This window comes from Lissotriton helveticus, chromosome 6, assembly GCF_964261635.1.
Source record: "Lissotriton helveticus chromosome 6, aLisHel1.1, whole genome shotgun sequence".
In the NCBI taxonomy this organism is placed as follows: Eukaryota; Metazoa; Chordata; class Amphibia; order Caudata; family Salamandridae; genus Lissotriton; species Lissotriton helveticus.
The window spans coordinates 91,917,900-91,945,874 of record NC_136067.1 but is presented as its reverse complement, the minus strand read 5'-3'; the positions used below and the strand labels follow the sequence as shown (position 1 = coordinate 91,945,874).

Here is a 27,975-nt window from a genome sequence, read left to right as displayed (position 1 = left end):
CCATGCCTTTAGTGAACCTTCGGGGCACAGATTAAGATCCAGGAAGGGCTGACTCGGGCTTTCATCCTTCTGACGTCCACAAGCAGGCTTCCGCTGAGTAGCCTGTTAGTTACAGCCCCACCAAGCCACAGATAAAACATACAAAGGCTTCGTGAGATCGGAACGTAACAGACATGAAGGACGAGAGGACACCTCACCCAGGACATCCGGTCAGGGCAACGGTACTATGGGCAGAGCTATGGCAGCAACGCGTGAAACCAGACACCAGCCTCGGCAGAGATCATCGTGTCCTTGAGCAGTCTGTCCTCTCGGTGGACATACTCGATCCGGCCAGATCTAGGACACCAAGCTTCAATTACCACTACCAGCTGTATGCTAATGTCCAAGGCCCACTTATCGGGGTGACTTTGCTAGGCCGATCAGATCATTGGTTTTGATCGCCACTCATTTGAGACATAAAGGTTTTAAAACCGCTTCCCTGCTTCTATTACTGGCTGCAGGAACAAACGAAGGCCGCCTCGGATCAGTAGCGTGCCATTTAACTGGATGGGTGCAGACCAGGACGCACTAGTTCAGGGAGTGTCCCCATGACTTCATTATCATTGTTTTAACCAACATGTGGAGAGCGGCTGGCCAAAGGTTCCCCCTCATTAATAACAGTTTAGCTCCTAAATACTTCTTGTTACGGACCACATGTACGAGGCAGTGATGGTAATGGCCGTGGACCGGCTGTTTTCCAAACCCTTTGCACAGTGTTTTGTGTACTATTTGCTTAGAGAAACATGCGCGCGTGCAGCCAAAATGATGAGTGATAAAACATAAGACTGCTAAAGGCACTTTATGGGCGCCTAGATCCGCTTGCCGTAATTAATGGCTGAGGCACTGTTGATTACCGCGTTGTAATTGTCGCTCAGAAGGCAGGCACTTGGGGTCTATTTTCAGACACTAGAGTAGCACGGGAGCTTTAAAAAGCTTGCGCCTTGTGTATGTGCAGTTGGGGTTGGGGAGGGCTCTAAATGGCTTGTTCACGGTGGAGCTTTGACAGGTAAATGTTCTCTCCCTTTGAAGAGGTGGCACCTTTGGCTTCAGTGCGATGCCTGGCAAGGTATCATCCTTACGGAGCGAAATGTCAGCTCTGTATTTGCCCGGGAATAAAAAAGGAGGGAAAGGGACTTTTCAAACGTGCCATTCAGGGATGTGGTGTAAACAAAAAACAGTCCAGGTCATGTGGTAACGCTGATTGTTTCTGCACAGATACACACAGAATCTTATTTGGGGAAGTGAGGGCGTTATTACATCTCTTCGCGTGCATTATCCACATGAATGAGATGCGAACGGAAATACATCAAAAATTAAGCGTTTGTGTCGCTTATAGTCATAGCATGATTCGTCTTAAATAATGCAATTCCTTCATGTATGGTGGTTTGTTACATATCTCGAGGTTTTTAATCTGTCTGGGTCTGCCTGACTGAGCATTTCTCTCCAGAAATGGCTGTAAATGTCAGGAATGCATAACATTGCTGCAAGCCTTTCGTCATGTGCATGCACAGATGCTGTAGACGTTTGCATTGGCCATCCAGCTCAGTATTTTTCCTTCTCATGTCTAAATCCTTCTCGTATTTGGGTCGAGCAAAGGAGGAAGACAATTGGCCAGTCGCGCAATGTCACTGTTTGTTTCTCTGATGCTTATTCATAGTGAAATCTGCAGGCCAAGTGACATCCATAGCCAGTAGGGCTGAACAACCCTCGAAAACCCTGTTTACCTTCAGAAATTGATGGAGAATTACTCCTGTATCACCTTTTGATATTTATATAATATATCACGCATTAGCCAAAAATAAGCCTCATTAAAAAGAGTCTGTGTCAACATCTTTTGACTATTTCTCCGATGGGAAAATGCCAAAACATGGTTTATTGATTTTCGCCAACATTTTGACACTGGTATGGCCTAGTATTGTATTCGGCAGATCACCAACATTGTAAATATTTCGTATTTTTTGTAGCAGACCATAGTCTGATTCAGCTCATGTTGATGTGGAAACTGTATCGTGTTTGTATAACATTTGGTGGGGTAACTATGTCCCATTCACTGAATTCTACGAGTATAGATTTGTTATTTAAGGATTAGGGCCGAAAGGGCTTTGCATGCCATCCTTCCTTTTTCAGTCCTTCGGTACAAGGAGGTCACAACTCTGATACATGAAACTTCAGTATAATGAATGCTGGCATTCCCAGCATCCTTCTGTGTTTTCCTGTTTCCATCGATCTAGAAGGATTTAGTTACAGAAACCACTGTTGGTCTTTGTCCCAGTCTACCAGCATCGTACAAGAACTGGAAGTAATAACGTAAATGTTATGGCTGGTTTAGGGCGGAAATAAGTTAAATAACTGATATTGGTTTTCCATTGATACTCTGAGATGGCAGGGTTTCATGGTTAAGTGGACTCCTTCCGAGTCTCTAGCATGCTGCTTGAGGTCCCTAAGAAATGTCCATCTGCATTGCATGCAGCGTGTTTTTCGGCAGCAGATCTTGCACTGGCTCGCTGTGTGATGTTACATTGTAGTGTTCGGCTTCATCTATGTTCTCAACTAGTCTTTGTGCTTCTTGTTTTCTTTTCTAAGTCCTTCGTCTTTATTTTGTGCCACATGGTTTTTAATTTTCTTTTCTTCGCTTTTCTTGTTAAATATAGCCTGTGACCTATGATATGACTCTTCTTAGAGTTTCTTGTTGCTCAGATTGGTGTAATTTCTGATACTTATATATGTTTCCCTCGTCTTTAATGCTTGATTTTGTTCGGGAGAAAGTGTCACTCGTGGTCGTTGAAATGTCACTCATAATTACACTGAAATTATGAAAATGTCACACACAGCTATCTGAAACCTTGGCAGCTATGTGCCTCATAAACAGTAAATCACACGAAATACTTGAACTAACCAAACGTACACCCCGCAGCCTCTTAAAAGGGCGATGAGCGAATGGGGTGCTGGGCTGCTTCGACCCGACGCTAAAGAGGGCACAGTGGCAGTCAATGGGGCTTTTAAATCCATTCTAACAGCCGTGTCCTCCCAGTTCCTCTTTGAGCGTTCCTACGTCGACCCCACACAGGAATGAATGACACGCTGAGTTTCTTAGTAAACAGGCACCTTAGTTTTTTTAAAGCATACATGTGAGTCGTACCTGTTTCAATAAAGCGGCCCTTGGCACTCACTTATGTGTTAGTAGTCAAGATGCCAATTGCCCTGGAGAAGCCGCAGGTAGTCCTGGCAATGCCAGCGCAGACCAAGAGTGGGAGGCAGGGACTGGAGGTTGTGACGACCATTACCGTGGCCTATCGACATGCCTGCAGCTGCGCACTGCACTCACTGCTCGGATGTATGGCTGTTGTCCTGACACGGACTTCCTCAAGCAAGTCACAGTCACCAGGGCGTGCACGAGCCTCTGTACGTTTATATCGTTATGGGAATATGAAGGGGCAGGGGGTGATAGGAACATGGCGGGGAAATGCAGACAAATGCTGTTGACCGTTCAAAAGGAAAACAAAAGCGACGACAAAATACTTACTTATTTTTTAACTGTTTGTTGGTATGTTTTTTATGTCTTTCTACATTTCCATGTCACAACCAAATGGTACTTTTTTTTACTGATTTTGATTGTTTAATTAATGTATGCTATTTTGGGCACATGTACTAAGCGCATATAGCTGGAGCTGTAGGCGCTCTATATTTTTGTGGCATGGCAATACTGAACTTTGTAATGACTTTTAGTGTTTACTTTATAATATTACTTTGGCATTCACTGAGCGCATGTAACTGTCGCTTCAGGGGCCCCGGGCCCTGTATGAGTAGGTATCAGTCTTTACACAAATGCGCACCTGTGTCTACCGTATATATTGTTTAAGCAAGGCTTCTTGGCGGTGCATGTAAATTAGCTTAAAGTTCTCAGCTGCGGGAAGCAAATATTGTCATTCCCACATCCTGACTCTTCCTGAGAGAAGCAAGTCAAGGATTACATGTCTGACAGTTCACTTATCTCTTCTTCACCTCTTTCATCTTCAATTTGAAAGGAAAGTGTGATTTGGAAAAAATCAGCTGGTTGTAATTTTACGTTCGCCTGCAGGAAAGTTCACTGCTGCAGTCCTTTCCTTGAAGTTCATCTTTTCAGCAATAGAACACGCATCTTAACTATTTGCGCCTGCGGTACTAGTTAACAATCTCTTTCTCTCGACCATGTGCTCCAACTGCATTATTTTATTTGGCCTGTTATAAAGTATTTTGTATTTAGTTTTAGATTACAATAAAACTAAAGCAAAAACTAGAGCTGCCTCTGGTGATTAGCGTCTCAGATGTTAGGCGTGTTTTTTTGCCGGATGATGTCCCTTTTTGAAAAAAAGGAATCAGCCACTGAATAAGGTGACAATTAGCAGAGGCAACATTTTTCTTAAGGCCCAGGACTGTTTCCCAGCTGCTTGTGTAGAAAAAATAGAACTTTATATGAAACAATTGTCCTTGGGTCTATTTTAACCCCGTTATGCACATCCGTTAGGCAGAGCCTTGCTTCTCAAAAGCAACTACTATAAGTACCAAGTGGGTGTTTGCATACCACTTGCAGATTTTCAAAACACATAAATAAAAGGCATTGTCATTTACAATGCCAATAGCTCAAACTCTTGCAAATACGAGACCTATTGCATTGCAAATGCTTGTTATTATGGCTTTGGATTCTTCCCAGTGTCTCTTCATTGTTCACTGTGCCAGTATTTCTTTCAGAAGATTTTCTCCGTGGCCTCATCTAAGTGTTAAACCATCCCAGGGTCTGTCCGTGGCCAAGTCTCCATTATCTATTCCCCTATACCACATTATTAGATCCTGTTGTGTAGCCAGAGTGTCTCAGAACCTTATATTACCCTTGCTCTATGAACTGGCAACTTGTGACCTTCAGGTGTCTCTTACAGGAATACCAGATTGGCTTTATGGTGCATCATAACCTTGGAAAATAGCCCATAGCCCTCTTTTAATTTTGTCCCCCAGCCTGTTGATGTTCCTTGTTAAGAATGTGTCTCCTATGTTCCACTCAGCACTGCATTTGTTTGTAGGGAATCGGTCTCATTTTATGAATTGCATCATCAACTCCACTGTCTGATTAGAACATAGTACATTTATCCAAAATATCCCCCTTCCTACTTTGCCATGCGACGGTCCCCAAACTGGCCAAACATTTTTGATTAAACTCTTTAATCCGTTATCAAACCACTTACCAGATTCCTCTTTGGATCTTAACTGCAAAACAATGTAGTCTCATCGGGGCCCCACCAGTACTCATCATGCAAGGAACTCCATTAGATCGGACCAAGGCCCTCCTTTCATTGGACTGTGACCTAGGAAGCCACTATGTCATTGCTTTGTTCGCCATAAGTTGGTAGAGTATGCTCAGACGTTGAGTCCCAGGCTCACTTTGCCACTGGATTCAAGCAAGCCTGGCTGAAGACGGCTGAAATGCCAGAAACCGGTCTAGGAAGCTTCATTCCGGTCCAGGAAAGGCATGGCTTGGCAGTTCGGGCTGGACATGTACTCTCCACTCTTCTTACTCTGATTCTTTACAGTGTTGCGCAGTATTGCACGCTTTTGCTCAACGCTGGTCTGTGGCAGCTGATTCATATGAAAACACTTGCCAACTACATCGGAGCACTTGTGGCAAGGATCAGGAGCATTACAGCTTCATGACACACAGTTCGGTGTAAGGATTCAATAGGATTTCGGTTGAGGGCATGGAAGCCGAGGACTAGCTTGTCCGAATGGGTATCTTGCCAGGCTACGCACCTCTCCAAGGCCAGTGTTAAATTATTTTTCTACAGTGCCAATGTTGCTGATCCCTTTTTGTCCTCAGGTGCAAAAGCCAACATTTTCCCCTCCAATGCTAGGGTAGCCAGCTGCAATGTTAAGGTCTTCTCTGCCTGTCTGTCCTCCAGCTCCAAGGGGGACAAACTGCAGGCTGATAAACTGCTCCCTGCCTTGGACAACTCAGGTGATGCTGCACCTTGAGGACAACACTCCCCTCAAACTCCGGCTTCCTCAATGTCTTCCTCATTCTCGTCTTCAAACTCATCCTAATTCTACTCTGAGGTGCACCATAGCTGACGGACTTCCTCTTAGGGTCTGAAATCAATGTGATAATATTCCTTCTTGAACTACTTGTTAAGCTTTAATCCCTTTTGCTTGCACCTGCTCCTCAGATCTGCAATGCTGATGCTCTCCTGGCTATCCAGATCCACCTCCATGTTCCAAAAGCTTTTGGTGCAAAAATTGTGGGCCAGAATGAACTCAAATCAACAACTACCCAGTTAAGATCAAAAGCCAATTAACAATCAAAAAAGACAATATTTGCTAACAATTTAAAAAGGGATTTTACTTTAAACTTAAATCACTTTTGTGGTACAACAAAACAAATCCTCAATCCCACCGCTGAACACCAATGTAAAAAATGGGGTTATTAGTTGAGGAGAGTGATTGCCCACCTCAAATAATAATCACAGTCCTCACCAGGGTGAACCCTCAAAGTCACTAATTAACCTAAGTTTCACCTCCTGGAAGCTATGGTACTGAGCAGACAGGCTTAATCTATGGCAATGTGTAAAGTATTTATTCCAAAACCACAATGCAAAACACTAAAAATCCCAAAAAGTTAGAATAACAGAGTAACATTTCAAAACCAAAATGACACCAAAACGGCAGAAATCCAGTAATGGGAGCGTGCGAAATTAATTTCTTAAGCGTTTAGTAAAAATAGCACCAAAAAGCACAAAGCGCCACTGATAGTCACTAGTTTTGGTAGACCATGATCTAGATGCAATTTGAGGCTGTCCTCTATGGAGTGCAGGTTGGATACACCAACCAGGTTAAATTGATTTTATCTTCAAACGTAGTCCTTAAAGTTAAAATCCACCACAGGAGTACACTTTTGAAGCTCTCCATGATGTCAGAAAAGGCACCTAGGGCCAGATGTAGGACGGCAAATACCAGTCGGTAACGGCCGATTTCGGCCGTTACCGACCGGTATTTGGTGTTGGACATATAGGGGGCCTCATATTTACAGAATCGGTATATTTACCGATTCGGTAAATTTACCGATTCTGTAAAATACCGAATCGGTAATTTTACCGAATCGGTAAATCCAGATGTTGGTGGCACTTCAAACAGTGCCACAGGTCATTACCGATTAGTTATTTACCATGTAATACTATTGCATGGTAAATAACGAATTCCAGTGTACATGCACATCTGTGCATGTACACCTGTGCCATGTGGCACACAAGCCAGAAACAGGGGTGCAACAGGGTGTCAAAGTGACACTCTGTCCCCCTTGGCAATTCGGTAATTTTACCGAATCGGTAATTACCGAATCGGTATTTGCCATTGAATCCTATGGGCTTTAACGGCCCGTAGGAATCAATGACAAATACCGATTCGGTAATTACCGAATCCTACAGATTCTGTATTTTTTACCGAATAATTACCTACATTAGATTTACCGATTCATGAATACCGAATCGGTAAAATTCGGTATTTATGAATCGGTAAATCTAATTTACCTACATCTGGCCCTTAGAAAGTTACTGGGTGTCAGGCAGAGACCAACAGCAAGGTCCAGTCATGGTCCTGTTGCCACTGTTCAACTGGGTACTTTCAGGAAAAGGCCTGTGTTGTATCCCTGTAGCTTGAACAGAAGTTCTTCTTTATGACACTTGGAGTCTAATTCTTTGTTCTGGCTATAAGAGGGAGCAAGTCCAGTCCTTCAGGGATCCTCTCACATCTCACTCCTCAGGTTCAGTCCTCTTCTGATTTTCCGCTGGTACCAAAAGTGAGTGCCTGGAGATGTCTCATTTATGGTAGGCACTAAGTAGTGGGTGGGAATGACTCCTAGGCACACCCTAACCAATGAGATAAAACCTCCTGGTGCCAACTCTACCCAATTTGGGCATTTTCAAGATTGTAATAGTCTTCAAGCACACAAAAGTTGGGCTCGGAGGGCTGGGGGTGCACTGTGTGTGGAGTTTACTCCCACATTGTAATCCTAGAATGCTCAGACATCTCACACTACAATCCAGCAGAACCCAAAAGGGGACATAATACCAAGCTATTATCAGTAAGAACTAAATAATGACTGCCAGACCCCAAGGGTTATTAGTAACCTAAAGACAGAAGTCTGATAGGACAAAAGCAGAGTATTTCAGCAAATAGAAAGTAAATCCACAAGAATAGTCTTGGCATCCTATTCTCTCTCCTGTTAAGTGGGCCACAAGTGTTATATGTGAACCCAGCAAATCTGTCAAGCAGATTTGATACTCAAGGAGGATATGGCACTGTAGTGTCAAAAAGAATGCCCACAGCCCTGCCCTACATATCATGTGGAGTTCTCTGTCAATTCAGGTCAGCCTATTGTTTGCTCCTGTGAGTCATTTCACGCCTATTTAAGGCAAATCACTAGCTAGGAGCTGGCGAGGGCTTATGTTAATTAGCCGCCTGACAGTTGAGGCACGTAAAGTGTAACTTTCTAAAAGTTACTTTTCCTTAATATTTATAAAAAATCAGACTTCACCATTGAATTTGATTTTTAATAACTTTTAAAGTGGTGGTTTAATTATTTTTATAGCTGGTCCATTTCCCAACATACAGTACTAGTATTTAATATTGCTTCCCAGTGTTTCTGAAGGCCTAGATAGGGGTGACTTATTCATCTCTTTCCATTCGGCTGACATTGGCAAGGTTCCTACAAAGTCTTTGTGTACTTTATTCAGTGATGGGTTGGGAAAGTACTATTACCAAAACACAGTATTTTGAAATAGTGTGAAAAAGGAAAGTGTGTGTCTTGTTAGTCTAATTGGTGCCTCGAACGTCTCCCATATACCCTTCTTAGTGAACGTTTAGATGATGTCAGCTATTATGGTGAAAGATAGGAAAAAAACTCAATTCATGTTATCATTTCTGTATGAAGGCTCTCTGATTACAGATATATGCATACCTTGTAGATCACCAAAAAACTTTAATTCCCTTCTGCCCCTTCTTAGCCATGATGTTAGTCCGGGTTAGTTCAGAGACCATGCCCCTCCGCTAAAGATGCTGTGCGAGGCCTATGGACCAGCTGCACACCCTCTCCCTCCCCCTTGTGTAAGACACACTCCTCTAGGAGCGTGGTAATAGCCTGGCACCTTCCCAGGCCGGTCCTGCTATGGGATGCACATTGTCTGTTAGCAGGGCCTTTCTCTGGTGTTGACTTTGGCGTTCTCATCAGGTGTTGGGCTTTCCAGGAATTCAGGGCCTCCTGCAGTCAGATCGTCTTTGGCTGGAGTTCTTTGTCCTTAAGACCACGTTCACATTGCATAAGTCTTAATAGTGTGGAAGTGGAGGATTAGCTATTCGATCATCCCTCATCACCTTACAGGAAAAGGGAGCTCACTCAAAGGCTTACCGTCAATAGGAAGATGCCCACTGAGATAGCTGACTGATATTTATTCACTGACTTATAAGCCAAGCTGTCAAAGGGAAGGAAGTTAATTACATGGGGCAAACTGGCCCCCACAGGAATGATAGATTCTGAATCACGCCAACCCATCAACGCTGTGCCGAAGCATATCGCCTATGGGTTGGCTGCCCAAAACGGATCTATGAAGAATTCAATGTGCTGCAAAGGCCCAGCCATTTGCCATTGACACCTGAAATTCGCCACATCATTAGCTAAAGAGTTCCTTGCAGTACTAGAGAATGAAGATCTCCAAGTGGATTCATTAGAAAGTCTGGTAGGAGAAGAAGACTGACCGGAAAATCGCAGGAGTGATCAAGAAGGGCTGGGAACCACAACTACACTCTTCAGGTTGGATTTAATAGAACAATAATTGCTCCCTGTCTCCACACCTGAGCTGCCACTCGCGGCATCATCATGGAGTGGTGAAACACATACAACTTGCTCCCGCTGCAGTCTTGGAGAAAATCTTCCATCGCTAGGGCCGGGAGATCCGTCCGCCAGCTGTTGAAACAAGCATTTACAATGCAATAGGTCTCGCATTATTAAAGTTTGAGCTATTGGCATTGTAAATGACAATGCCTTTTCTTCATTTGCATCGTTGCGTAAAGAAGCACTGTGCACTTATAGTCCATGCTTATGAGAAGCAAGGCTGTAAGTCTCTTTTACTGGCAGCTTTGCTCATTGTAAGCAAGGAATATACGTTCAAAGTGCGTGTTTATGCACCGATTGCAGGTTTTAAAAACAATGAATAAAAGACATTGTCATTTACAATGCCAATTGCTCCAACTTTAATAATGCGAGACCTATTGCATTGTAAATGCTTGTTAAGGTGTATGTTGTCCGCCAAACTCAAAATAAGCCTCTTGGTCTGTACTTTATAGGTCGCTTCACCCCTCTCTCTCCCCGCTCCCAGGGTGGAGCATCAGTGAAGAGCTCTTGGATGACTTTATTGACACACCCGAGTGGACCAGAGACAGCAATGTCAGGAAGCAAGAGCATTGAGGTGCAGGTAGAACATAGATAGATAGAATGAGGGCGATAGATAGAGTGAGGGCGATAGAGTGAGGGCGATAGAGTGAGGGCGATAGAGTGAGGGCGATAGAGTGAGGGCGATAGAGTGAGGGCGATAGAGTGAGGGCGATAGAGTGAGGGCGATAGAGTGAGGGCGATAGAGTGAGGGCGATTGATAGAGTGAGGGCGATTGATAGAGTGAGGGCGATTGATAGAGTGAGGGCGATTGATAGAGTGAGGGCGATTGATAGAGTGAGGGCGATTGATAGAGTGAGGGCGATTGATAGAGTGAGGGCGATTGATAGAGTGAGGGCGATTGATAGAGTGAGGGCGGTAGAGTGAGTGAGGGCGATAGATAGAGTGAGGGCGATAGATAGAGTGAGTGAGGGCAATAAAGTGAGGGCGATAGAGTGAGGGCGGTAGGAGTGTGTGTGGGGGGGTTGTGTGGGGGGGTTGTGTGTGTGGGTTGTGTGTTTGGGGGTTGTGTGTGTGGTTGTGTGTGTGGGGGGTTGTGTGTGGGGTTGTGTGTGTATGGTTGTGAGTGTGGGGAGTTGTGTGTGTATGGTTGTGTGTGTGTGGTTTTGTGTGTGTGTGTGGGGGGTGTGTGTGTGGTTGTGTGTGGGGGTGTGCTTTAGTTTGTGTCCTTGCATGCATATGTGGCAACGAGGATAGCCACCATGTGGTGTTGATCTCAAATAACTTGTCTGTGAAAGCCTCGCCAGCAGCGGCTACCCTGCCTGCTGTTAATGCATGGAAATAAAAAAACACCAATAGCTGATGTATTTGCTCAATTTAAATTTCTATCGCGGCATAGTGGAGCACACTTCATTACCTTTCCCAGTTATCATTTTTTAAAATGTATATAAATGTATTTTTTCACTGTTAATTTTGGTGTTTTCATCGTTTCAAAATGTCCTTCCTAAAGCATATGCGAGTAAATTCAGTTATGTACTTTTTATTATCTGTATAGACACAGCCCACACTTTTCAGGAGTTCATTTAATGTTACTAGTTTGTACAGCATCTTTTATTGCTGTACAGATTAAATTGTGTGTTGGTTGTGGCGTGAAAGCTTTTCCTTTGTAACCCGTCTGGTTCTTTTGGGGATTAAACAGTGCTAGAATAAACTGTACGGGTTTAATCTTGAGGGGGGCGCAGGTCGCCAGCCCGGGCAGGTGTCACAGAGCCTCGATGTGCCCTGGCTTACACTCGGTGGAGCTAAAAATAGCCCTGCGTGGAGATTGCTTTCGAGATGCTTGTTTCCCCGTTAAGTGGCGATGCTTTTCTGATACTGTTTGAAATATGTGCTCCTGCTGTACCGAGCGGTCACTATAGCAACCTCATCTATTTCCTCAAAATTCTGTGAAAACTCTTTCTATGACCTTGATGAGGGTCTCACTGGTACATTCAAACTGCTCTGCGACCTAGAAGACCTCAGCCATTGCAGCGAGTGTTTTTGTTGTGATTTCGAGGTGTATTTTAGGACGTGATCCGGGATACTAATTTTTTTTGGGAGAGCCGTAAGGAGCCATTTCATGGGGGCATGAGGCTTCAGACAATCCACGCATCCACTTGAGTGTGTAATTGGCGCCCGGGTTGTGGAATGAGCGCCTCCATTTCACGAGCGCTTGCTTCTCCTTGCTTCTGAATGAAGTCATCGGCTCCGCGGTGTAGCGGGGGCTCTATTAGCGGCGTTGTTGGCCTGCTACATTCATGCTGCTCTGTGCGGAGACGTGCGCGTGGGCGGAAGGAACAAAAGCTCTCAGGCAGGGGGTGTGCACTTACCTGCCAGGAGTGACAGGTCTGCTTCCAGCTGCTCGCTGGAGCGGAGTCGGTGGGATCGACCATTAACGTCACGTGCCACGGGCTTTTGTTCAAAAGGTTTTCAGCCTTTCTCGGTGCCCATATCCTTGAGGTTGTATGGTATCGTAACTCCCTCGTGCACTGCTCTGTTGGAAAGAAATGCACCAGTGTATTGGGCAGATCGAGACTGCAGGGAAACAAGTCAAAACGAAACCTAAGAGCCGCGTGCGTGAGCTTCTACCGTAGACAGCTCACGTCGCGCGGCTCTTAGGTTTCGTTTTCCAAAGCGCATGGCAGAGTCGCGCTCGCACACATGCGCGCTCACGAGGTCAAATCCGAGAGGGAAAATGCGCGTGTCAGACTTCTGTCCACATATATAGTATACTAAAGTATACATGAGGTCCCTTCGCTACGCTCGACCTAAAAAGGAACTTGCTTGTTGAGATGAGAGGCAAAGAGATCGATTTGGAAGAGACCCCAAAGATGTTAAAACCATTTAAAGAAGCATGGCTATAGTCTTCAGTCTCTGACATCTTGCAGAAACCCGATATTCCAGTCAGAGATCACACTGGAATGACCAGGGAGGTGTCCGCTATCACCAAAATCTGATGAAGACAATAATGCCAAAGATACCTGGTAATTTTTGTCAGAATCCTGGATCTGGTACCCCCAACTTGTTGACATACCAGACCGCCAAGATATTGTCCATCCGGAGGAGGATGAAGCAACCCGGTTCCATGGGTACTAGGTCCTAACAGTGAAGGATACTGCCAACAACACCAGTTAGTTGATGTGAAGACCCAGTTTCTCCTTGCACCAGTGGCCGCAATTGGAGATCATACGTGGATCCCAACCCTACTTGCTCGCTTCCGATTCGACGATCATTTCCAGACAGGTGCCAAAGATGGCCCTGCCATTCAGGCCTCCATGTGATGTAGCTACCAAGCCATTTCATCCTTGGTGTCCTGAAATAGGTGAATGTTGTTGGAAATGAGAAATGCCTCTCCTCAAATGGCGGAACTTGAAGTGTTCGATAGTAAAAGGGTGTAGTTGGAGAGGAGTAACAATGTGGTTGCAGAAATCAAAGCGCCGTGCTCCTTAGGTGATGAGCGGTGCTTGGGGAGCGAGGCGGCAGCTGTATGCATGAAAAGTAGCCACTCGCGAGTGGGCAGCTTCCTTTGGGGCTGCATAGCCCTCCTGGAGTGAAGGAGGTAGCGCTTGGATGGGCACTTGCCTGAGGGAATGCCTGAGAAAGCAGACTGCGCCGGCTCAAGGGAGCACATGCTCTGCGGAAGCAATCGGGAACAATAGCTCCTAAAAAAATAAGTGGGGAGTACTGCAAAACAGTAATAATACAAAAACACCAACAGAAATGCGAGTGAAGAAAAATATTTAGCATCATTTGGTTTAGTAACATTATAACAGTTAACCCACCTTATCTCTTTGGCTGCAGCTGCAAGGACGGAAGAGGAGTTTCCCAGTGCTTTTGTAGGTTGGTGGTTTTGTGTGTAGTGTAATTTTATGTGTTTAAGGTTTTTTATTGGTTGCTGAAAATTTAGCATTTAAGTTAGAGAAGCATAATCCTCTCTTCTGTGTCCTTGATAGAACTGAAAATTCTTGACGCGCCAGCTTGAAAAATGTGCATTCTTTCTTTCTCGTTGTTTTTTTTGCTATTTTTTCCTCGTTGATAATATTTCTTTTCTCTCTTCCAGGCCCTTGAGTGATGACAGAAGTGAGACGCATCGCAAAGCCCTCCTGTAAGTCCTCCATTTTGCCACAGCAATCCCTTTTCTTCTGGTTGCATTCATGTATGTTGCACTTTATCTGAAAGATGAGTAGTTCATTCACCTCTTCTGGTCTGGGTCGTGGACCTTGGTCAGCGGACTCGATAATTCTCGCTTCGGTGCTTACTCTAATCAGGGGTTCCACTCGGCAACTCTGGGCATTAGCATGCCTAATCTCCACAACGGCCCCACCAATTCCGGGGATGCCTGGCTCCACCTTGGGGACTCCCAGCAAGGGACCATCCCACAGGGAAAACCAGGACGGGTTCCCCAGAGTTATACAGCGCCGGGACGCCCCGTTGCTGGGGCAGCTGTGCGCTTTACAAGTATACTACATTTACATTTACATTTACATTTGTAAGTTCTTGAACAATAGACCAAATGCAGACTGTGACCTGTTGGAATGTCACAAACTGTGCAAACAGTGCTTCAGGGCAGTGCAATGATTGCATCAGACCTCCTGATCTTGTGCTATCTGTAAATAAGGGGACGTTTTGCCAACACTGTGCCCATCACAAACATGAAACCTCATGTTATGTCCTTTCTTTAGAGGAAATACACACAGCAAACATCTTTTGATGGATAGTTCCAGTCCCACCCTAATCACATGTGACGGAAAGCTCTGCACCTGGCCCCATAAAATCCCTACCCATGGACAGCTCTAGGCAACTTCCAAAAAGAGGGCCCATCTTCTCCACATCTCCCACATCTGTGAGGCTAAATCCAAGCCAGTCTCCTGGGGGGCAGGGGGTGAGGTGCATTTGATTAGGACATGGATCTAGATTAGCTGAATTCGGGCATTTGGGGAGACCCCTTTTACTTGTTTGAAAGCATTTCTCCAGTCCCCAGTTGTCAGAGGTTCAGGGGATTCCTCCATGCATCTTTGGTAGGCCCTGTCCTTTTTTCCTTTTTTATTCGTCACCATTGCTGTGATAACTGTGATCCACCTACAACAACCCCCTAATTCTAATAACTGTTTCATAAACAACATGCTGTGACAGGATCTCAAGGAAGATAGACCAAATACCCGTACTGTAAGCACTGTCCATGCATATTGCAGAAATTGTCCGGGTCCCACACCAAAGCATTCCTGATATTGACCAGGGAGAGTAATCTACCATTCAAGTACAAGCCCTCTATAGTATTACAACCCCCCTTTTTCCAGTCTCGAAAGGACATATCTCTCTGTATGAGCTGAAACGGTCTCAAGACCCAGAAGGGGATGTCTAATGCAAATTGTGAAGCGCTCTGACACCTTCGGGTAAAGTCCGCGCTATATAAAAACGCACAAATAAATAAATAAATAAATAATGGGAATTTCTCCAACACCCTCACAGCTACATACCTCACCCTTATACTGCAATAGTTAAGGCATCTCAGTCAATTCCTCTGGTCCACTAAAAATGCTGAGAGCGTGCATTCCCTACATTTACCCACCAGCAATGACTTCCTAGTTTGGGCCATTTGCGGACCAATATGTAGCATATTGCAGTTGGACAACCACGTGGTATAAAATGATGTCCGGCAACCCCTTACCCCTTCCAGCCAAGGCGGTTTCAACACTTACAGCTTCTGCTTCGCTTACCTGCTCAAAATATATCACTAAGTAAAACATCCAATCTAAGAAATGTCACAATGGAAATCAGGTACATGGTTTTCTGGAGGATGTATAGGCATGTTGACAAGAACAACATCTTTGTCAATGAGATTCGGTCCATAATGGACCCACTGAACTGTGCAGGCACGCCACCACTGCCCACTTTGCGATCATGTTGTGTCTCTGGGGTCCCTTGATACTCACATCGCTAAATATTGAAAGACCCCGGGTTCCGCCGTCAAGCTGCCCTAGACCTAATGCCACCTCCCTGGAGAGTGGCTCGCTGGGTCCTAGCCTTGTCCCAAATCTATAGCCAAGCCCAGACATCTTCTGGTATGTCAGAGAAGGGGCTCTTCCTTTACACCATTACTCGCAAGCGGGCCGAAAACAACAGCATATATTTGAGGTTCATCGTCTGGATCTTTTGCTTAACTAGATATGATTTCCGTTGAGCCTGAGTCCTCCTGGTATTATCTGGGTACATGGTGATACTACGGTTCTCGATCTGGCTGTGCACTGCCTCTCAACCCCAGTCCCTATAAATGAGAATGGGCACTTTGCAGGCCCTGGTAGGCCCCCAGGTGGCAGAGCTGGAACAAGTGCCCAATGTGCCCTTTTGATCTAATTAGTCATGAGAGTCCGTGCATCTGTATCTCACACTAGACCCACTGCTCCAAAAATCATTCTGCAGCTGTACCCTCCACTCTTTCTGAAAATGCAAGATAACAAAGATTATTTTGATTATTACGTCCTTCCGCCACCTCCACTCTATTTTCCAATTTATGCATTCGGATCATCATTTGTGCCATTTGGTCCTTCAAGGCAGCCACCTTTTATTTCAATTGAACGAACAGTAGAGCCCTCCACTGACTGCATCCTCTCTGCCACCTTCAGCAGGTCTATCTGGAACAAATTGAACTCTCTAGACATGTATCAATTTTCCCTTCTAGCACGGTGCACGGCCCTGAATGTCTGCCATAGTGTTTGTCTGTGAGGGCTCATCTAATGCCAGCTCCTGCTCGGCGGGTTTCTGTGTGTCTGTCTGTCTGGTCATCCGCTGTAGCAGAGTCTGAGGGTTCGTATTCTGCATCATTGTGTTGCCTTTTGGTGGTTTATGCAACTTGTGTTTGCCCTTGTCACCCAAGTCGAATTACACACTCCAAATTCTGGGTTTAACAGTTCTGCCGGGTCAGAGCCCCCCCCCCCCCCTTCATCCATCCCCTGCCCCCCCCCCCACCCCCACCACCCCTTTGGGTTGCAACAGTCCAGCACTGCACTCCAGCCACCGGATCACTGGCCCACACCCCTGCAAACCTCCGTTATGCAATGGAAGACCAGTCAATTACACCGGTGTGGGTCTCAACCACGACTACACATATGAGCATCCGTTGACAAGCCAGGGTCTCTCCGGCACATCAACCACTGTACAGTGCCGCACACAGTGCAGAGGTTCCCAGGAAGCTCCTCAGTAGCAAAGTTAGGGCTCGAAGAAACAGGGTGCCTGCTCTGCTCATCACTACTCTGGTACGTCCGGACAAACTCCAGGCCCAGGCCAGGGGCCTCAAATCATCACAAGATGTTGAGGCTTGGCTAAGAAACTTGCTTCCACAGGATACTGTGGGCCACCAGTGTAGCCCTCAGTCCCTGGTCCGCCATACTGTAATCCACTAATCACTCCACACCATGCCTGTAGTTCATCAGGGCCAGGCTTCTGTCATCAGCATTCACAAGGCCGTTTCAGAGATACAAGCAGGGCCAGCAGAGCAGTGTCTCTGCCGCAACTGGGGGTTGAAGCATCCCTGCATGCAGCTGTCTGATCAAACTTCATCGCTGCCTGCTGTCAGAAACGGAGCGCCCAACCAGCTAGGTCCATCCAGCTGCCCATACACCAGGCACAAGCTGTCTTCCACAACACGCCGGTCCTCCAGGGCACCCGGGCTAGGCAGCACAAGCCCTGATCTAGGCTGCAACCCAGTCAACAGGGGGATCTAGAAAGAGCCGCAGCCCCTCAATGGCTCAGAAAGAATAACTCCAACCCTGGGCAACAAGGGGGGGCAGAGAATTGTGCCCCTTGGGGAACGGAGTAAAAGAATTAAGCAGGATTATGTCTGGTGATCCGGGAGCTCAATACGAGAGCGACCATTCGGCCGTCTTGCTTCGACCACATCCCGACTTTCTTATTTATAGTTTTGCAGAGCTTTGAGTCAGACTAGGGCACAATGTTACATAATGAATACTTGTGTGCCGGATTCTTCATAAAAGGGCTTTGCAGAGACTGGCACTGTAGGTTCCTCTGATTCATCACTTTTAACAAAGTTCCTGCTTAACTTGAGTGATTAGCGTCGGTCCTCCCAGTGACCCACATTAGTAGATAGGCACAGACCTCCTCGGCTTTCAGACAGTGACATTGGACTGGAAAGGCTGACTGTCCTGTCCCTAAATTTGGGAGCCTAAATGGAAGGCCATTCTGATATGAACCATACACTTTATAATTTTTGGGGACTATATTAATTATTTATTTATAAGACTAGGCGTCAGAGCACTGCAAAATTAAACACAACACATCAAAAATATAAATTAAAATACCTTTGAAAACAATTGAAAAAAGATTTTCCCTAGAATGAAAAAAAAAAATTTAAACTTTGGAAGCCGCTCTTACGGAGAAGGAGATTGTCACTGGGATGTGGTTAAGGAGCAGCAAGATTGGGTCCATTGAAGACCCCTAAAGGCAATACATCCTGAAAGTTAGGATAATTATATTGTTTTCTTTTTGGTGTGTGTAAAAACAGAGAACTACAGTCGCCAACCCTCCTTTTACTTCACACAGTTGGTTCCAAGTTCGTACAGTGTTCAGTGTGGCAGACTGCTTGTCTTATCGACTGTACATGTAGCCTTTCAGATGCACTGGAGTTGGTACGTCTTGGAGCACAGTGCTCCAACCATGAAATTATAGTGAAACCATCTGCACAAGAAGAAGATATTGATTTTGTCATTTGCTAATAGATGATTTGGTATCCCATCAGAAGGCACTGGGAGGGATGTTTCCACCATTGAAGAATTTGGAACCTGCTGGTGTTATTTGAATACAGGATCCTAATAAGCTTTTGGTGTAGTGAGATTGTAACAAATGCATGATCAAGAACACCGCTAAATCAGTCTTTTATGGCTGACCATGTGTAACCAGTTGAAAGCTATTGGTCTTCTGTGAACATAAAACCAGCGTGTCCTAACTAATGTGGCTCGATTTTCGTAATGAAATTAACAATAAATAATATCTCCAAAAATGGCAGCTTAGAACCACATTCCCTTTTGTTGGCACCAACCATTTATAGATATAATCGACTGGGGGGCCAGGACCTCACAACACAAGGCAAATCAGACATCATACTCACTCAAGCCCTCAAAAAGTCTATTTGATTATTCTGGAATGTTTTCAATGACTGGCAGAGCACTGGGGTACTTAGCATGCATGCATGGTGTCACAAGTTGTAAATGATGTTTTGCACAGAGATGCTTTTAACTAACACACCACAAAGTAGGCAAGCACATATGGATTAGGTATTAGATGAATGCCTGGAGCACGTGGCAGGTTGATGGGGGGGGAAGACATTTTCTATGTTTAATTCTATGGTGCTTTGGTTGGAGAAAGTCTGAGTTGAGTTACCGCCAGGGTTATCCATTAGACTATAGACTATGTTTACCATGGCTGATTGGCGACCTTTGATCTTGTGGATAAGATTTGAAGCTTGATGAGATAATTAATAATGCTGAGAAGGGAGACCTCTCGGAATCAGCATTGTTGTATACCTGAAATGAGGACATAAAATATTTAAAAAAACATTGAACAAGGAAAACAAAAAAAAATAGATTAACCCCTTCGCTGCTCATGACGAGCTCAGCTCGTCATGCAGTACACTGGTCGTGTGCTTATGACGAGCTGACCTTGTCATGAACAATGGGAAATCTGGAGTAACAGCACAGCAGGAAAATCTCCCTAGCAGCCAAGGTGTTAAAAAAAGAGTGTAAATGAAAGGAAAATGGATAGGAGTACAGCAATCATATTTTGAGGAGCTGATAGCTAGAGGAGTAGCTAAATGGAGCACTAATGTCAAAGACAATCGATGAAAAGGTGGGAGAGCAATCTACAAACAACTCCCTGCTCTGCATCTTGCAGGATATAAGCTAAGATATAGGACATAACCGACAGCAGAAATCCATTATTCATATCCATCCTTTGTACACACCATCTCTCTAGAGTATTCCCGAACTCTAGTTGCCATGGGTCAAGATCAAATATCTGCACTTGACCCAATTCAAACTGAGATACGCAGTGCCATTTGGGACATGGAAAGATCAAGAAAAATGTCCTTGAAAACCCCTATGCAGTATAGTGGGATATCGTGACAACTCAGCATGAATCTGAGCACTCACTGGCAGCTCGTGCAGAGTGCTGTAGTGCAATAGTTGTGTCCTTGCTGCAGCTATCATGTTTCATCATTTCAATAGTTAAGCCCTTTGATAGTTTATTCTTCTTTCTCGATTCAAGTGGAATATTTGTTTATAGCATATTTTTGCAGTTAGAAAGTATTTAAGATGTATTCTAAGGTTAAGCCTCCAATAGAGAGAATCCACGTGCTACCTCCCTCCGCTCATGAGGAGCATTGCATGTACAGGGGGCTGATGACGTTTCTGCATGTCCAGCAGTCTACGTTTTCATACCTCTCCTTCATGGCTCAGGAAAATCGAAGCAAGAAGGTTTGATTATCTACACAGCTTTGCAACAGTCAGCGAAAGAGCACTTAAACGCACAGTCTCTAGAGGAACTTTTAAGAAATACAAACTGAAGAAATCCTGAGTCTGATGCCTTCATGTGAACCTCAGCATATTCTGCAAATGAAGCCCAGTTCTTAGTTGTCATGTGGGACAAGAATCATAATCAGCATGAAGATGAATGGAAGAGCTTGAAGATCAACTCACACCATTCAATCTGTGTATGGTAAGGCTTCTGTTGGGGTAGAATATTAATACACTATAGGGTGTGGTGTATGCAGAAATTATTACGAACAGCAAACATTTATATTTTCAGTTTTCTTTACACCATGTACTGTGGACCTTCACAGCCTGACACACTACAGCACGAAACCAGTAAAATTGATTTGGCAAATGACAAATTATGAAATCCGTATATTTGTCAAATCCTGAAAATATGGAAACTTGAAAAAAGTAAAAGCTATAGGTAGAATAGGCAGTGAAACAGTAGTAGAAATGTAACTTTTTGAATATCGATGTTATGTCGGTTACTATAATTCCAATATATATTTTTAAATGTTTGATACCACAGAATTAATGAAGTCATAAATGTTCCTAGGTAGCAATTGAAGGTCTAATCAAGGTGATTATCGTTACAGGAGCTGTTGCATGGGGTTTCTGCTACCTCTTGAAAAATGCAACTCATGTTAAATGCTTCCACCTGTGAGTTCTCTTAGAAATAAATTGGTAGCATCCAATCAAATACAGGACAGTAACTATGGTACTGTTGAAACCAACAATAAGATTAAACCTAAGATATTACCACATTTATCTCCAGCTTTTTGCTGACCAGAATAAAAAGCATCTGACATTGTGCTTTTGTAGCCGGAGCACCAGGAAGTGTGCTAGGAAGAGAGAAGCTGCATTTGGCCTGCCCATCATGCTTGTGATCTTGGGATTTGTCCTAGGATGACTGAGCAAATACAGATTTAAATAAATCCTTTCACTTCCCTTTTACTTCATGTCTAATAGTCAGATGTCTGCAGGCAGCCTAGTCTAAAAACAAAAAAACAGAAGGTGCAACTTTGTTTGTGGCCTACTTTTAGAATAGTTGCTGGTAAGATTGTAGCTTTGCTCACGCTTGAATGTTCAGTTGAAGATAGGTGTGCTAGGGAATGGGCTCAATATGGTTATTCCAATAAAGCTATCTCAATAATTTGCAGGTAAACATTACATTGGGTTAATTGAGATTTTCATACTTCTCAAGACAGATCAAAAAGATCTCGAGGGCATGGGCACCAAGGCTGAAGCACAATTCTTTAGCAGTTCCTGTTTGCTACCTTCAGTTGAGAGACTTTATAGACTTCAAACTTTAGAGAAAAGTTTCTAAAGCAGAATGCAGCGCTTTTAAGTTACCCAGCTCCATGCTTGAGTGGATCATAGGGGTCAGGTGTTTTTTTGTAGTCTGTTATTGTAGTCCTGTTGGTCCCTTTGTACAATCAAGATTGTATGTCACCAGATGCAAGTAAGGGGCTTGGTCTGTATGAGCAGGAATCGAAGAAACTTGAGAACTCTGTCAGTGGGAATGTGTTGCGAGAGCCGCTCTGTGATGTTCTGAACGGTGCACTTTGAATAACTGCGACATGTCCTGGCCCAAATAAAATACTTTCTTGTCATTTGTAGTATAGTGTCAAGATTCTCCCTCATCAATAAAGAATCAGTGATGTACCTGTGGCTTCCTTTTAAAGAAGCCGGAACAACTTGCATATAGCTGTTCTTTGGTGCTTTCTTCCAGGAAATTTACTTCAGAAGGCCAAGTCATTTTTCTTTTAAATCTGCTGTTTGCGTTAAAACCTGTGGCCCAGTGAACAGCTGACATGAGAAGAGATGTCCAAGAGATCTTTCCTCTCAAACCAAATGAGAATCAATGTATGATGTTCAGTGCTACCCTCAGAAAGGAGATCCGGGCAGTGTACAGCAAGTTAATGTAGGATGTGAGTGACCTTCCTTTTCATAGCACAGATGTCACTGTACAGATTCCAACCATGATGTGCACCAACCACACCGTGGCGTCCATGTGCAGCACAGTTGGGTAGGATGTTGATGCTCCTGTGTTTCAATGTCACGCGTCTGCCTTCCAGGCCTTTTCTTTAGTGTAGGTTTGTATACCTCTACACACTGCATGGTAAGATAGCAATTATAGTGAACTCTAGTGGCAGACTTGTAACAGGTTGAGTCTAAGTGAGCATCTCCAAAAGTCTTTATTTCAGTGCTTGCACATCATGCAGCTATGAGTGATGTTTATATTTAGATATTGAGCATAGAAGTCTAAAAGGAACAATTATGCCCTGTGTTTGGTAGTCTAATTCCGCTCCCTTTTGTCTCGAGCAGAGTGGCACTGCTGTTGCCATGCAAAAAGTTGGGGTTTTCCTTTGGGGGTGTTTTCCGTCTGTTTTGTTTTCTTATGTCTCATAGTCCAAGGAACTCGGTTTCAGGAGGGGCTTTGGCTTAACAGCCAGAGCTGCGGCCTTTGTAACAGGGAAACCAGGCTTGAGTACTGGCGTCTGTCATATTCTGTGATAAATATTGGAAAATCTCATAATCTAACAGTGCCTAAAATACATTTAAAATGATTTGGACCTCTTGTAATAATGCCCTATGTTTCTGCAATATAAAACTGCAAAAAACTGCTGCTTGATGCAGGAGAGAACTGATATCAGACAAATCACTTTCTAGGGCCAAGTAAGCCCCACAACTTTCTGACCCAAGCCACTTGGCAATTTTCACACTAGGCGTAAGCACTCCCTGTTCCAGTATTGCTGACAGAGGTGTTCAGATTGCAGGTTTTGAATGCTGTGAATATAAAGTGATGATGTTGTTTCTGGTCTCTCCTGTTCGTAGTATGTTAAGGCTCTTGGGTTTGGTCGGGAATCTGCTAATCAAAGTTGTCTTTATTGTCTTTTGTGTAATGGGTTCTTTGAGGCAGAATGGAGTTGTTGGCAGCTGTAAAACCACTGGTTGAGGTGGGTACTCTCAGTCTTATGACCCCCTTGAAAGTGGGGGTGATGTGAGACCCATTGAGTGGATTCTTGGCTTGAACATTTGTCAAGTGGAGGTAGACCTTGGTGCAGAGGTCTTTCTCAGTAATTAAACTTTGAAGATCTGTTATGTTAGCTGGCATGTATGGGTGTTTTTTTTAATTTCTTGGGTATCGGGGCTATCTAGAAAGGAAGCACTTACTGAACTTTGAAAGAACAAATATTAAAATACTAACATACGATTGGGTGATTGTTAAATTAATTTAATATTTCTTTAGGTTGTGACCCCGTATGATTGAGTTGGATGGAGTCATGGCAGTGTTCTAGATAATAATATTTGAGCCCATTAAGATCAAAGGGTCAAGTCCATTCAGAATCGGAAGGAACCATTGCTAGGAGGATTTTTTGTTAGTACAAATTAAGAGATGCATGAATGGCTATGGATTCTGTTTCATAATAATTTCATTGTAGGGAATTGTTCACATTGTTGATAGATTATTTGTGAAACTTATCTGAGGTTTGTGGAGATTTTCAGTTGATATTGAATATCAGGAAATGATTTATTATGTCTTAAAGAAAAGGGCAATTGTTTGGTTGGGCACCCTCTAGTCATGGGTGGGATTAGCTTAAAGAAATGTATAATGATTTTGATTGTTTTTTTAAAAATGATATTCCTTAAGGTATGTTTTACTTGTTTTCATCCTTTATGAAGTGGTGGTCCCCAAAAGACGAGTTGACCAGCTGTAACTCTTGAGAATTTATGGAAAAATGAATTATGCTTAGGAAGAAGAATAAACAATAAAGACTAAACAACTTGAATTAATAGTGGAGTTCATTTTGGATATATGAACTTTGGCAAATCATTATTTTCTCTCTTGTGGAACATTAATGTAAAGACTGCACTGATGGGGTTTGGTGCTGAAGGTTAAGGCACCGAGAAACTAATTCCCTTCAATGTGGCGCCGGCCCAACAGGGCGTCTTCATTTTGCATCAGCCCCCGGCGACATGAGGTCCCCTGGGGGCAAGTAATATTTGGGGAAGAAGGCCTCTCATGCGCCTGCCCACCCGCTCTGCCAGGGCATCAAACATTCAATTGTGTGCCAACCTCTAGGCCCTGGCCTACCCCGGGGGTCATTTAGAGCAATACGATAGAGCCCCCACATGACCCATTATCGAAGGTCAAAGGTCAGGTCTTTGCTGCTGTATGTTATCGAAGGTCAAAGGTCAGGTCTTTGCTGCTGTATTTTGCCGGTCCAGGACGGCTACTTTCAGTGGTCCTGGGCTGGTCTTACTTAAGGTGGTGAGCTCTAGCCACCAAGAGACTTGTCAACAAGCCTTCCAACCTCCAAAAGGGTGCATTTTGAATAGTGTTGGTTTTGCATGCTCCCTGCACCAGCGTTCTCTCCTATCTGGCACCTGGTGCTCCTCCTGCTGGTGGGGTCATCTTGAGGAGCCCCTTCACTACCAGCCAGCAGACAGTCTTCTTGCCGACACTCCCAAGCACCAGAGCCTCCTGGCTGTCTTGCAGAACACTCGGGTGGCACTGGAGTCCAGATCTTCCCCAACAGGTCTTCAGGGAGGCATAAAGGGACCAGTGACACTGGCCCTGTAGAGACCAATCAATCAATCAATCAAAGCATTTGTATAGTGCGCTACTCACCCGGAGGGTCTCAAGGTGCTTGGGGGAGGGGGGTCCGCTACTGTTCGAACAGCCAGGTCTTGAGTTGCTTCCTGAAGGAGAGGTGGTCTTGGGTCAGGTGGAGGTGGATGGGTAGGGAGTTCCACGTCTTGGCAGCCAGGTAGGAGAAGAATCTCCCTCCCGTTGTGGCTCTTCGGATGCGGGGAACGGCGGCGAGGGCGTGGTTGGTTGATCGAAGCTGGCGGGTGGGAGTGTAGAAGGTCAGGCGGTCGTTGAGGTATCTGGGGCCTTGGTTGTGGAGAGCTTTGTGTGCGTGGGTGAGGAGTCGGAACATGATTCTCTTGCTGACGGGGAGCCAGTGCAGGTCTCTCAGGTGTCCGGCGATGTGGCTGTGTCGGGGGATGTCCAGGATGAGTCGTGCTGAGGCGTTCTGGATGCGTTGGAGTCTTTTCTGAACTTTGGCTGTGGTTCCGGCGTAGAGGGAGTTGCCGTAGTCCAGTCGGCTGGTGACGAGGCCCTGGGTGACCGTCTTCCTTGTTTCGGTGGGGATCCACCGGAAGATCTTGCGCAGCATGCGTAGGATGTTGAAGCATGACGAGGAGACGGCGTTGACTTGTCTGGTCATTGAGAGGGAGGAGTCCAGGATGAAGCCCAGGTTGCGTGCGTGGTCCGTTGGTTTGGGTGCGTTGCCCAGGGCAGGGGGCCACCAGGAGTCGTCCCAGGCGGAGGGTGATGATCCTACAATGAGGACTTCCGTCTTATCTGAGTTCAGTTTCAGGCGGCTGTTCCTCATCCACTCGGCTACGTCCTTCATCCCTTCATGTAGGTTGGTTCTGGCGGTTGTGAGGTCGTTGGTAAGGGAGAGGATCAGCTGGGTGTCGTCGGCGTAGGAGATGATGTTGAGGTTGTGTTGGCGTGCGATGGCTGCGAGGGGGCTCATGTAGACGTTGAAGAGGGTGGGGCTGAGTGATGATCCTTGTGGTACGCCACAGATGACTTCGGTGGCCTCGGATCTGAACGGGGGGAGGCGGACTCTCTGGGTCCTTCCGGCGAGGAAGGAGATGATCCACTCCAGTGCCTTCTCTTGGATTCCGACGTGGTTCAGGCATTGCACTAGGGTGCGGTGGCAGACCGTGTCGAACGCTGCGGAGAGGTCCAGGATGATGAGGGCCGCTGTTTCCCCGTTGTCGAGCAGGGCTCGGATGTCGTCGGTGGCTGCGATGAGAGCGGTCTCGGTGCTGTGGTTGGCCGGGAAGCCGGACTGCGAGTGGTCGAGGGATCCATTCGTCTCGAGGAAGGCGGCCAGCTGTCTGTTGACGGTCTTCTTGATGACTTTGGCAGGAAAAGGAAGGAGCGAGAAGGGGTGGTAGTTTTTGAGGTCGGTGGGGTCCGATGACGGTTTCTTCAATAGGGCGATGTGTTCTGCGTGCTTCCAGTTCTCTGGGAAGGTGGCGGTGTCGAAGGAGGTGTTGATGATGTCCCGGAGGTGGTGTGCGATGACGGCGTCGGCCTTGTTGAAGATGTGGTGAGGGCAGGGGTCGGTTGGTGATCCGGAGTGGATGGAGTTCCTCGTGCGGATGGTGTCTTCGGTGTTGATCGGGGTCCAGGCTCGGGGGGTGGTGGTGGGGGGCGTTGGTACGGTCGTGGGGTGCGTCGGCTGTGTGCTGAAACTGTTGTGTATGTCTGCGATCTTGCTGTGGAAGAACGAGGCGAGCGAGTTGCAGAGATCTTGCGAGGGAGTGATGTCGTTGTTTCCGGCGCGGGGGTTCGAGAGCTCTTTGACGATGGTGAAGAGTTCCTTGCTGTTGTGGGCGTTGTTGTCCAGCCGTTCCTTGAATGCTGTCTTCTTGGTGGTGCGGATCAGCTGGTGGTGTTTCCGGGTGGCGTGCTTGAGGGTGTTCATGTTGTCTGCAGTCGGGTCTCTGCGCCATGCTTTCTCGAGGGCCCGGCAGTTCTTCTTGGATCTCTTGAGTTTGTCGGTGAACCAGGATGCTTTCTTGTTGCCGGGTCTGACGGGGGGGGTCTTCAGTGGGGCGAGGTCGTCTGTGCAGTTGGTGATCCATCTTGTGAGGTTGTTGGCGGCTTGGTTGGGGTTCGTTGAGCTGGCGGGAGGGTTCTGGCTCAGGGATGTGGTGAGTTGGTCGGTGGTGATCTTGTTCCAGCTTCTGCGGGGAACTGTTGCGGGTGGTGGTGAGTGGTGGTCCTGCAGAAGCTGAAGTGGACGCAGCTGTGGTCTGTCCAGTGGAGTCCGGTGGTGTGGCTGAAGGAGATGTCCTTGCTGGAGGAGAAGACGGGGTCAAGCGTGTGGCCGGCGTAGTGGGTGGGGGTGGTCACCAGTTGCTTGAGTCCGAGGTTGGCGAGGTTGTCCAGCAGGGTGGTGGTGTTGCGGTTGTTGTTGTTCTCTAGGTGGAAGTTGAGGTCCCCAAGGAGGATGTAGTCAGCCGAGGGGAGGGCGTGCGGGCTGATGAAGTCGGCGATGTCTTCGCTGAATTGTGTGCGTGGTGCTGGGGGTCTGTAAACGAGGGTGCCTCTGAGGGTGGTCTTGGGGTCGGTGTGTATCTGGAAGTGCAGGTGTTCGGCGGCTGTGAAGGTGTCGTCGGAGTTGGTCGTGATGCGGATGGTGTTCTTGTGGACGATGGCGACCCATCTAGTCCTTGGGGTCAGTTGAAGGCAAAGTCCTTAGCAGGGCATCAGGTGGCTTCCCCTTCCAGCTGTTCATTAGTCCTTTATTGTTGCCTTGTAGGTGGAGGATCTTGTTCCTTGTCTCTCCCTTGTGCAGGAGTTTATAACTGGGGGTGGACAGTTCTAGATGCCAGGCACATCTGCCCAATCCTAGG

At 45.8% G+C, this 27,975-nt stretch overlaps 1 protein-coding gene across 4 annotated transcripts in view; it reads left to right on the top strand.

Moving 5' to 3' along the window:
• The window catches only part of LOC144762270 (ATP-binding cassette sub-family C member 10-like), a 1,124,497-nt gene that overhangs the window by 360,498 nt on the left and 736,024 nt on the right, over positions 1–27,975 (top strand). For all 4 annotated transcript variants that reach the window (XM_078647414.1, XM_078647412.1, XM_078647413.1 and 1 more), the window contains one exon: positions 14,043–14,087. The gene's annotated coding sequence lies outside the window, so the exon portion shown is untranslated. The remainder of the gene's footprint in view (positions 1–14,042; positions 14,088–27,975) is intronic.